This window comes from Jaculus jaculus, chromosome 17 (assembly GCF_020740685.1).
Source record: "Jaculus jaculus isolate mJacJac1 chromosome 17, mJacJac1.mat.Y.cur, whole genome shotgun sequence".
NCBI classification, from domain to species: domain Eukaryota; kingdom Metazoa; phylum Chordata; class Mammalia; order Rodentia; family Dipodidae; genus Jaculus; species Jaculus jaculus.
Genome location: NC_059118.1, coordinates 53472543 through 53485241, shown reverse-complemented (window position 1 = coordinate 53485241; position 12699 = coordinate 53472543). Strand labels below are relative to the sequence as shown.

Genomic DNA, 12699 nt, shown 5'->3' with positions numbered 1-12699 from the left:
CAGGCAGTCTGTACAGACAATCTTATCTATCCATGGGGACTCCTGTGAGTCCTATGGGCAACCCTGAACAGGGAAACATTTTCCTACCGCTAGATACGCAAACATATGTGCTGCACGCGCGTGCGCACACACACACACACACACACACACACACACACACACTACTCCTAACTCATGATGCATCTGACCTCAAATAAATATTCTTTTTTTAAATTTTTTTTTTAATATTTTTTATTTATTTATTTGAGAGCGACAGACACAGAGAGAAAGACAGATAGGGGGGAGAGAGAGAATGGGCGCGCCAGGGCTTCCAGCCACTGCAAACGAACTCCAGACGCGTGCGCCCCCTTGTGCATCTGGCTAACGTGGGACCTGGGGAATCGAGCCTCGAACCGGGGTCCTTAGGCTTCACAGGCAAGCGCTTAACCGCTAAGCCATCTCTCCAGCCCAAATAAATATTCTTGAAGACACTTTATGGAATACCTATTTATTCTTTTTAAGAAACAAAAAAACTGTTTTCCACTGGAAAATTATGGCAATCCAGAGATTTCACAATTGTCTAAAAATACTTGGCTGCAAAGGAAGAACTTAAAATTCCCAAGGGCTCTTACACTCCTCCTTGATTTAGTATTATTTCTCAAATGTCAAAATCTGGCAAATTTTAAGTGCGCTACTGTCTGCAGGAAGAGGGTGCTTCCTGACAGTCTGATTTACAAATAGATGCTCTTCTCAGCATGTTCACATGCATGTGAGTGTGTGCACGCACAACACACGCACACATTCACACATACACACTCACACACACTCTCACACACAAACACATACACACACACGGAGATTACTTCTCATAGTCAATTGGAAATGATGCCTTTTGTTTTCAGAATTCTCAGCACTGAAAAGCTGGGAAGACTTCGAGGGTTTCATACATTTCCTCTGAGAAACAGGCCAAGGTTTGTTGGAGAATAATTTGGCAACAAGTATCAAAAATCTTAAAACCTGGGCTGGAGAGATGGCTTGGCGGTTAAGGCACTTGCCAGAAAAGCCAAAAGAAACCCATGTTCACTTCTCCAGGACCCATGTAAGCCACATGCACAAGCATGCATCTTGAGTTAATTTTCAGTGGCTGGAGGCCCCGGCATACCTATTCCCTCTGTCTGTCTGTCTGTCTGTCTGTCTGTCTGTCTGTCTCTCTCTCTCTGCCACTTTCTCTCTCTCAAATGAATAAATTCTAAAAAATTTAAAAATGTTTAAAAGCTTAAAACTCTTCTGTTCAACAGCTGACTTATGCAATTGCCTTAAGGAATCCATGGGTGATGGGGACAACAGAGAGTTAAAGAACACTTTAAAAAGCATTAAAGCCGGTGTGGTGGCGCACACCTTCATTCCCAGCACTTGGAAGGCAGAGGTAGAGGATCACTGTGAGTTCAAGGCCACCCTGGGAATACAGAGTGAATTCCAGGTCAGCTTGTGCTACAGTGTAACACTTGAAAAAAAAAGCATTAAAAAATTACAAGCAACCCAACAACTAGCAAGAAGGACTCAATTAAGTGAATTTTAGGATACATTTAATTTTCTATAATCATGAAAAGTTATATTAAAAAATATATGACTTTAAAATGATGTTATTAAGAAAAACAAACATTATGTGATTGTACATATTGCAGTTGTTCTCTAGTATTCTCTGACAGTTGTCTCTGGGAAGAATACATGAATTTTCAGAATTGACCCTTTATAATCCATGTCTTGTCACATACCCTAGTCAATGATCTAAAACTAAATAAAAATTATTATTTTCTTTCCTATTTTATGATAGCCAACAGTTCTTATAAGGTAAGTCAAGAATAAGTGCACAGAGAGTATGTGAGTACATAGATATATGGGTCCCATGTGTGTGTGCACACATACAAAGATATTGATACACCACCCCTGGTACTGGAATTCTGCCACTCAGTCGTAAGTATTTTGGTGACTGATTTAAGCGTCTTACCTGAACCATGTGCTTTCATCTCAACAGAGAACCGTAAGCAGTAGCTTCCTCCCGAGCAGATCTTTTCACACAAATTTGCTTGAGGAGAAGGGGTGGAGGTAGACACACTCAATGTAAGATGCCTAAACCTGTAATTATATAAAAACGATTCTGAGTTAGGCAGCTTCTGTGGCCTTAATTAATAGTATCTGAAGACACTGAAAAGAGAAATCTCTCTGAATCTGCCTCATACCCCCCACACACACACAAACACACACACATACACACACATACACACACACACACACACGAGTTGTGAATGCAGAAGTGAAAGGCTCAACAAGCAGACACAAGAGGCCTCCTCCCCCAGCACCGAGAGGTTTGGTCCAGGATGCTTCCTAGCTGGTCTCCCAAACATTAGGAATATCACCATCAAGATCATTCCCCTCCTCCCTGTCTCAAGATTCCAAGATTTTTTTTTTAGGACACATAAAGTTGTTAGCTAGTCTCCAGAAAATGTCAGCGACATGATGAATCAGAGTTTTCTAAGATTTCTTCTCGACACAAAGCCCTGCAAACCCAGCGCACACATTTACAAGCCAGCTTTCCCTCTGGAAGCCGGAAGTGCCTTTTGTCTGATAACATGGGATAAAAGAAATATTAGCCATGTGCCAAGCCACCACCAGCACGTTCTCTAAGCTCCTTGTGAGTGATAAGTGCCACTCACACCGCCTTCCCTTTCCTCCCACAGCACCCTGTGAATGAGCCAGCCGCCCCCATTACCTTGTAGAGTGGGCAACGGCGGTGGACAGCAATATGTTAAAGCCAGGACTGAGGTCAATGTGATTCACTTCACACAGCCCATTCTTAGAGTGTCAGAACAACACCATTTCTGCAAAAACTGATCTTGTTCGCAGACAAGTCTGTACTCATTATTACAAATTAAATATGAGGCCAGAGTACATAGCTCGGCTGGCAGAGGGCTTGCTCAGTATGCACGAAGCCCTGGGACCCATCGCCTTAAACCGGGCAAGGGCAAGCACACCTTAATCTGACTGTTCCCCAACTCACTGCACAGCTGGGCATAACCTTGCATTCCGATCTTCCTACTTCTACCACCTGAGTGCTTGGATTACAAGCATGCTCCACCAGGCCCAGTGTATGAAGTACTGGGGATTAAATCCAGGACTTGGTTGTGCATGTTAGGGGACCTGTACCAATGCAACGACATCCCAAGCCCAATTTCATACTTTCTGTTTCATTCATTGAGCAATGTCATGAACTAGATAGCTCCAGGAAGGTAGAACTGTGTGCGTTCACACCCTCCCTTGCACATTCATTTCTCATATCGCCCAGTTAGCATTACTTTTCTGAGAAAGCTTAATGACACTTCTGGGACAACACTGCCATCTTCCTTTGCTTCCTCAGCTCTTTGTACCCATCATGATTAAAGTAATTAGCTTATTTCCTTGTGTTTGATTATTAAGCAAGCCCATCTCTCCTTACATGGCAAGTCCCCCACTGGCAAAAGTAAGGCATGCTCTCATCACAGTAGCCTCAGAGATGGCACAGCAGCCTGGCATGTGAGCAGTCAATAAGTCAGTCGTTGTTGAATGAACAAGAAAGGAAGATATAGGTACAGCAAGTATCAGGTAACAAAGAGATAAACTGTCATTAAGTGACTGCATCAAGTGTTGTAGAGTAAACCAATAAAACTCTGATAGTCTAGCTTACCACACATCTAGTCTATGGGAAAGTCTGTTATTTCTAGACTATAAATGTGAGCAGTGTGACACTGTAATACTGTAGGAAATTGACACCAAGGTGAAGTATTTGTATACCTGAACATAGGAAAGATATAGTAAAAATACTGGGCAATGGGTAAGTTTCCAACTCTATTATAACCTTATATGGCCATCAATCTATATGAGCTCTGTGTTGGGTCAAATCATTATATAAAACATATATGTATATACATACATATCGTGGACATATATACATGTACATGTGTTTCAAACGTGCAAAGCCCCAGAGCAGGGCATTGAACATTTAAAGTAAACTCATTTTTTTTTAAATTTTTTAAACAGAATTTCATGTGTGGCCCAGATGGCCTCAAACTCACTCAAGGATGACCTTGATTTTCTGCTTGCACCTCCCACGTGCTAGTTCGTACAGACATGTGACACCCTGCCTGGCTCCGTATATTACTCAATGGTGGGAAGCAGAATGGTTCCGGGCACATGTGTCACACGGGCATATTCAGGTACTCGCCCCACAGAGCAGACATGAGAGGACAGGTAAGATAGGGCACTAAGATCCTCAGCACAAAGTCTGGCACACTGACTGCATTTCATTTTTAGAGTTAGAAAAACCACGTATTAAAATTTGTAATTCAGCATTCATAATCGTCAACTTTATTTGGTAGTCTTGTTTTTTTCTCTTAAAGCATTACTTCACATTAGCATCTCTGTAAGGTTATGCAGACTGCTAGAAAGGCCAACAACCAGTGGATGAGGACAGTCTGATTTACTGCACTGAAGGGGAGTTTGTTGATTCAGGAATCTGAACTAAGTGTGTGGAGGGTCAAAGGCTTCTGCAGAAAAGAAAAAAAAAATCTATAAAACTAAAATAAATAATTCCATTCAAGTATCATAAACATGCAGCTCTCATGATTATAAACATGTCCTGTGCATTATTCATTTTGCTAGAAATAACAAAGGCAGACATACACAACATTCCTTTTAACTCCTGGACAGCATAATATGATTTTATAAAGATTTATTTAATGACTACGTCAAAAATGTTTGAACTCCTAGCAAACAGGTTTCATGCTGGATGCCATTCTGCCTTATGTGAGTTAATGAAATACACTGAGCAGAGAGGAAACAGACAAAGCTATTTTGTAACATGTTCTGGAGGAAATAATACTAGAGTGAATTATTAGCAAATGCTACCCTAGCTGCAGTAGTTGAGCGAAGGGGACTGGGGATAATTTATTATAAAAGCGGGCTTGGGATTCAATCCTATTTTTCCTTTTCCCCTGAAAACTTCCCAAATTTAACATATACATGCTGCATATGAATAAAGTGTACAAACAGTAGCACTATTAGTGTGAGAATTTTAGTCTCTATTAATCTTTTTCACTGTGATGCATGAGGCCAAGTTTAGGATTGGGGTCTGACCTTTTTTGTTAGAAGTACCAGTTATACACAGTTCATAATGACATTAAATTACTTTTAATTCTCTATTTTGGGTTTTTGAGACAGGGTTTTATGTAGCCCAGGCTGGCCTCAAACTTGCTATAAAGACAAAACTACTCTTGAAATCCTGATCCTCCTGCCTCCTAGAACTGGGATTATAGGCCTAGTTTAAACTACTTTTAAACAGAATTCCCTTCACTAGCACATATATGGGACATAATAGAAATATGTTGTTATTATAGGTTGTTGTTAGCAAAATTTATCCTAACTAAAGAAGTTTAATTTAATTCATTATTAATTTTATTACCATGAGGCTTGTGTAAAATAAATTTTAGTCATATAAAGAAAATTCATTTTTAATTTACGATGTTCCCTCAATTGGGAGTATCCTTCTGCTGTAGTCAGCTTGTCATTGTTGGCACAAAGTGCCCGACCAAGATCGGCTTGTGGGAGGAACGGGTTTATTTTGGCTTACAGATGTGAGGAGAAGCTCCATGTTGGCAGGGGGAAATGTGGCATGGCCAGATGACAGATCTCACCTCCTAGCCAACATCAGGTGAACAACAGCCAAAGGGGAATGTGCCACACACTGGCAAGAGGGAGCTGGCTACAACACTCATAAGCCCACCCCCAGGAGCACACCTTCTCCAGAGAATCCAGTTCCCAAGCTGCCATCATCTGGGGACCTACCATCCAAACACATGACTTTACGGGGGACACCTGAATCAAACCATCCACACACTTTCTCATCGATCTCTGTTTTCTTCAGAGCTCTTTTGTGCTCTTCTTTTGTGACCCTTGTAGCAGACAGCTTCAGGTCTACTGAGATGAACTTCCAGACCAGGCAAGTTTTGGAGGAAGGGATTTATTGAAGACACAGGGGAAGTTCCATAATGGCAGAAGAAGCTGGCCTGCCTTCACAGGACCAAGCAGAGAGAGAGAAGCACAAGCCAAAAGCCACACAGCACAGCATACTTCAGGAACTCCAGCTAGGCACACTTTACATATCTTTAGATTTAAATCTCAAACCCACCTCCGCACCTTAAGATCTGCCCAGTGGCACTGCCTCAATGCCAGGTGGCTGAAGATGCAAACTACAAACTAACAAATTACTGAATATAGGGCCATATAGTCAAACGATCACAATCCTCTTTTGAGTACACTGAATTTTCTCCACTGTGTAATGATCACTCCCTCTTTTCTAGACATGAACCTTTAAACTCCTTGGGGCCTTGACCAGGTCTCTAATTTTTTTTTTTTTTAATTTCTTGCATGTGTATGAGTGGGTGGTGTGTGTGTGTTCCTAAGTGTGTGGATATAGCTATGCATGCATTCATGTGCGTGTGCACGCGTGTGTGGGTAAAGACCAGAGGTTGATGTCGAGGTCCTCCTCTATCACTCCCCATTTCATTTTGCTGACACGGCGTCTCTCACTGGACCCCAGAGCTTGCTGACTCCGCTGCTCTAGCTGGCAAGCTTGCTCTGGAGGTCCTCTGTGCCTGGCTCCCAAGTGCTCAGATGACGCACAGGTCACCACGCCTACCTGTCATTTATGTGTGCTCTGGGGATCTCAACTCCACACTCACACTTGTGTAACAAGGGCTTTAGTCAACAAGCCATCTCCACCTTACGAGTAACAATTTTGTACACATCTTTGCATGAGATATATCACTAGCAATTACAGGTTCAATGTGGGTGACGGTTTGATGTGAAATGTCCCCCATGGGCTCATGGAGCTCAGTACTGAGTCTTCAACTGGTGGAGCTGTCCGAGGATGTTATGGAACCTACGAGATCTAGGGGGCAAGATGGAAGAGTGTCGCTGTGGAACTGAAGCGTCGCCGTCGCTCGTACTCCCCTCTGAGATCACCACTTCCTGACCCTCCGATATAACAGCCACAACACAAGCGCCCAACACCACGGACGGCGCTCCGGGCCCCAGGCTTCCCCATCACGAAACCTTGAGCCCCATCCTGTTGTCTTCCTTTTCTCTCCTCCACTGCCTGTCAGATCCTTAATTGCAGGAAGGAAAAAAGTAACCAATACCTCGGTGAGCACACACCTTCTTACTCTTACAACTGTGGGGGAAAGTCCCTAATTAACGTTAGAAGTTAACCTATAATCTGTGTGTGCGTGCGTGTGCATGTGCATGTGCCTGCGTGCTGATGCATGTGTCCTGGGTGCACATGGGCAGAGGCCAGAGGAGGACATCAGGTGTCTCCCACAAGTGTTCTTCCACTTTATTGCCTTGAGACAGGGTCTCTACCTAAACTGTTTTCGGTAAACTGGCTTGCTTGGCTGCCTGAGGAGCCCCAGCAACCCCCCTGTCTCTCCCTCCTCCGTGCTGGGGTGACAGGGGTGCTAAATCATGCCTGTCTTTTCTCAGAGGTGCTACAGATTGAATCCAGGTCCACATGCGTGCTGCGCTCTCAGCCACTGAGCCACGTCCTCGGCCCCACCTTTTTTTTTTTTTTCCGTTTTTAGTGACATGAAATTTTTAGTATTTTCACGTCCAGATGTATCAATATTACATTACAACCTATTTGTAAAAGTAGACATGCTGCCCCTTTTTTCTCTCTGAAAAGTCATCTGGAAATACGAAGTGACACAGAGGCCCCTGGGTACTCTCAAGCTGAACACTGTCGGGGTTGGACTCCAGACACTCAGACACTTGTCGGACAGAGAAATGGAGAGAAAGGCCTGGCCTTGAGCTTCCGGTGCTCAGCACCCATCACTCCACTCAGCTGCCTTACAATTAATCACACAGCAACGCTGGGAGGCTGGCCCTCCCCCCATTCTGGCCAGCACCTCAGAATCACAGTGACAGGACTCGGGGCAACAGCACCTCAGTCCTGACTTCCACCAGCCACTCTTGCTCTAACTCTCCTTCCTATATGGACCGAGTGCTCACCCACTCCCCTTGACTTTGTCAAGGCTGAGCCGGCCTGGCTGTGGACCGATGAGATCACCGCATCCGTGCAGACTCCCGCCTCACCAGCTCCAAAGGCCACACGTTGCTCAGAAAAGAAGAGTGGGTCACTAAAAGGTAAGACTATTCATAAGAACGAACTTGAGCGGGTGATCCACGTGGAAAAGCATTAGCCAATGGTGGGACAATAAATATAGATGTTTAAGAGGTCACAGAGCCTATGGGCTTTCTTTTCGTTATGCACTGAGACTCTCCAGGCTAGGAATAGCAATTGTTGCAGCCAGGTTCACATTGCTGGTAGAAATCACCCAACCAAGAGCAGCATGTGGGGAAAAAGGTTTATTTTGGCTTACAGACTGGATGGGGTGCTCCATGATGGTGGGGGAAAATGATGGCATCAGTAGAGGGTAGATATCAACCCCTAGCCAACATCAGGTAGACAAAAGCAAGAGGAGAGTGTGCCAAACACTGGCATGGGAAAACTGGCTATAATACCCTTAAACCCATCCCTAGTAATACACTGCCTCCAGGAGGCATTAATTCCTAAAGCTCCATCAGCTGGGAACCAGTATTCAGAATGCCTAAATTTATGGGGTACATCTGAGTCAAACCACCACATTATGCCCCTGGCCCCCATAAACTGATAACTATACATGATGTAAAATACAATGCATTTAGTCCAAATTTAAAAGTCCCCATAGTTCTTATCAATCCTGAGGATGTTCAAACATCCCCATAGTTCAGTCTTTTATTAAAAAATGTATTATATTCATTTATTTACTTATTTGAGAGAGAGAAAGAGAGGGAAAGAATGGGCATTTCAGGCCTCCAGCCACTGCAAATGATCTCCAGGTACATGTGCCCCTTTGTGCATCTGGTTTATGTGGATCCTTTATAATCAAACCAGGATCCTTTGGCTTTGCAAGCAAAAACCTTAACAGCTCAGCCATCTCTCCAGCCCTAGACCAAGGTCTTTTAACTGAGCAACAATACCAAAAAATATTCCCCCAAAACCCACAATGGCACAGAATAAACATTTACACTGCAAAAGATGGCACTGGGCATAGCAAAGAAATATTCACCCAATACAAGACTTAAACAGGGCATACATCAAACTATAGCTCCAAGTCCAACAACTTTAGTCAGTGACAAATCTTCAAGTCCAGTAATACTAACCAGCAACAAGTCTCTGGAGTCCCAATTCCACCCCTCCAGCTAAGCTACTCACAGTCCTGGAAAACTTCATCTGGGGCCCACAGTTTTCCTCAGCAGCCATCTCGTGGTCTCGGCATCTCCACTGGGTCTCCACTGCAAGCCACAGTTTATCCTTTCGGCCCCATCAGATCTCCATGCAGGCAACCAGCAAACCTGCTTCACACTGCCCATGGTCATTTCCAAACCCGAGATCGCATTACAAGCTCAATGATCTCCTCTTTGCTGCATTTCATATACTCCACAATACCAGATGGGGTGCCAATTTGTTAATCCAGGGGGGAATAAAGCAGACTTTGAAGAACAACACTCCTTGAGCACTCAGGCAGCTTCAAAAGAGTCTACATTCTTCCTGTTGCCCCAATGCAATTCAGCTGGCTCAAAGGTTGTCATTACTGTCATTACTACTCACACCAGTCCATTTCTATGCAAGGCAACACTGCACAAGTTCCCAGGACAAGGGCGTAACAGCAAGCCTCTCACACAAACTGCTTCTAGCCCAGTCCAGACAAAGCTCCTTTTCACCCTCATAAGCCAAACCTCATAGTCCATAGTATTTACTGCATTCAGTTCTTGCAGCTCTCACCAGAATAATCTATCAAGCTGTACTTACAGCACTTCAAGGTGTCTCTTAGGCCAAGGTTTCAAATCCACCCACATTCCTCTTGAAAATCAGCTCCAAAAGCCCAAAGCCATGTAGTCAGGTACCAACATTACTGTCAGGTTCACACTGCTGGTAGAAATCATCTGACCAAGAGCAGCTTGTGGGAAAGAGAGTTGATTTTGGATTACAGACTCAAGGATAAGCTCCATGATGACAGGGGAAAACAATGGCATGAGCAGAGGGAAGACATCACCCCTGGCCAACATCAGGTGGACAATAGCCACAGGAGAGTGTGCCAAACACTGGCATGGGGAAATTGGCCATAATGCCCATTAAGCATGACCCCAACAATACACTGTCTCCAGGAGGTGTTAATTCCCAAATCTCCATCAGCTGGGAACCTAGCATTCAGAACACCTAAGTTTATGGGGGACACCTGAAGCAAACCACCAGAGCAATACAGGCAACACTCCCATCCTACCTAGATCATTCCACTTGGCCCCCACTGTCAGCTACACTCCAAAACTTCTTCCCTCCAAAGAGCTCAACAAGTTAATTACAATCACAGCTTTCAACTATGCCTGCAGGATCCCAGACAATGTGGGCTATGCTAGGATCATGAAGAATAAACTTCAACCTCTGCTGTCTTTGAAGATATTTGTTATAGTACACGATTTGGAGCCTACAAAAATGCATTCATGTGTAAGTTAGTCATCTCTGAAGTGTAACCTAAAGACCACCCACAATCGCGCCAGCTGTTTAAGAGCAATGCGTTCATCCTCTGGCTGCATCATCCAGCCCAAGGCTACTGCCCCAAAATGTTCCCCTGCCTCCTCCCCAAAAGCAACTGCTTTCCTCAATTTTGTATTCATCATTATTCTCTAAATTCCCTAAAATTCATCATTTAAATTTGTCTGTTTTGTTTTTCAGGGAGAGGGGGTGTTGCATATTCCAGGTTAGCCTCAAACTTACCCAGAGGAGTGTGACCTTAAACTTCTGATCCCCAGAGCAGTGTGATTACAAGTATGTTCCACCATACTCAGTTTATGCAGCGATGAGAATCAAACGCAAGGCTTACTGAATGCTAGGCAAACACTCTGCCAACTGGGCCACATCCCCATCCCAATTAATTCTGTCATATTGAATATTGTCTTTTGTAACCAGTCTACTCCAAGATTGTTTTTAAGAGTGCCTTCAGTTGGTTCATTTTCAGCTATATAATATTCCACTGTGTTGTTAAAGTGAAATCAGTTTGGCTTGAACCCGTCTCATACTTGCGGGGTCAAGTCCCACTCAAACCAGCTGCTGTACTTACTGAAACTGCACTGAAGCTTGATACTTAAGAGTACAACCCAGTCTTAGAATAAGCAACTGAGTCCCAGCCAATCAAAGCAGTCAAGGTTCGACCAATCAGAGGCTCCTGATGGATCAGCCCATGTCCATATAAGGCCAATACCAACCATAGCCAATCAGTTTGTCTCTGTATGTCACTTCCTTTCCTTAAGGTATAAATATAACTTGTATGTGTGGTGGCATGGCACATTCCAAACCCTCTTTATTCTGGAATACTGCCCAGTTCTAGAACCTTTTTTTCTTGCTTCAGTAAACTTTGTTAAATTTAACTCATGTCAGTTTTTATTTTAACAGTTTCACAGTGTGAAAATACATATATATTTTCCCTCTATTGATGGACTTAACATTTTTTCAGCTTCCATTTTTTTCCCACTAGAAACATACTGTGTCTATTAGAAGCAGTATACACGAACATAACTTCCCCTGGGGTACTGCCTGGGAGTGGGCACATGAATATTCACGGTTACACAATAGAGCCAAACTGTTCTCCAAGCCGACTGCATCAGTCTACATTCCTCCCAGCAGGGCACCACATATGTTTTTAAACTGACCAACCATTTCAGAACCAAGAAGGAACTGTGGCATCTGAAACTGGCATTTGTATTTTGTAGGCTGAAGTTTTGACTGCCACATCCAATGCCTTTTCTCTCCTACCAGCTTACACGTCATTCATCACATCATGTAACAATCATTCATCACACCACGTAACAAATGACTTTATGTAGATACATTTCTTTTGCCACCTTTAAAAGTGACATTAACTAAAGACTTGTACTGGATATACAGTAAGAATTTGGAAAGCTCCTCATGGTTCAATTTTTCAATCATTTAGGCTAAAGCAGGCATCAAAGAATGTCCCAATAATCCTGGCATGGAGGTAGATGTCTATAATTTCAGCCCTTGGGAGGTAGAGGGGGAAGGTTCAGGATTTCAAGATCACCCTCTGCTACATGAAGAGTTAAGAGACCAGCCTGAGCTACAAGAGAGACTGTCTCAAAAAAAAAAAAAAAAAAAAAATCCAGGTGAAACATAAACCACCCAGAAGAATGCCCTAAGACACACAAGGCACCAGGGTCCAACAGTGCCCACTGGGAAGTAAGGTGTAATTTAAATACACTAAAAAGTATGGAAAAATTGAGACTTATTTATTTCATTATTAGAGACAAGCAGAATTGTGAGCTTAAAAAGATGAGGGAAAACTGTGACTTTTGTTTTCAAATAGCCACAATAAACTTTGTAAGTGGAGGGGAGGGGGAGAGATCTGAGGAGATAACTCAATCAGTGAACAACCTGCTAACTTGCCTTATAAATCTGAGTTTGATCCTCAGTGTCCCCATACAAATGACAGGGCTGGGTGAATCAAGAGAGGAAGAGACCTAGGGCTCACTGGCTAGTCTAAATTACCAACAAGCTTCAGGCCAGTGAGAGACTGTCTC

The 12699-nt window shown here is 43.4% G+C and overlaps 1 protein-coding gene across 9 annotated transcripts in view; it reads right to left on the bottom strand.

Annotated features, from left to right (window-relative positions):
- Positions 1-12699, bottom strand: part of Atxn1 (ataxin 1) — a 467297-nt gene that overhangs the window by 274900 nt on the left and 179698 nt on the right. For all 9 annotated transcript variants that reach the window (XM_045136591.1, XM_045136590.1, XM_045136597.1 and 6 more), the window contains one exon: positions 1988-2115. The gene's annotated coding sequence lies outside the window, so the exon portion shown is untranslated. The remainder of the gene's footprint in view (positions 1-1987; positions 2116-12699) is intronic.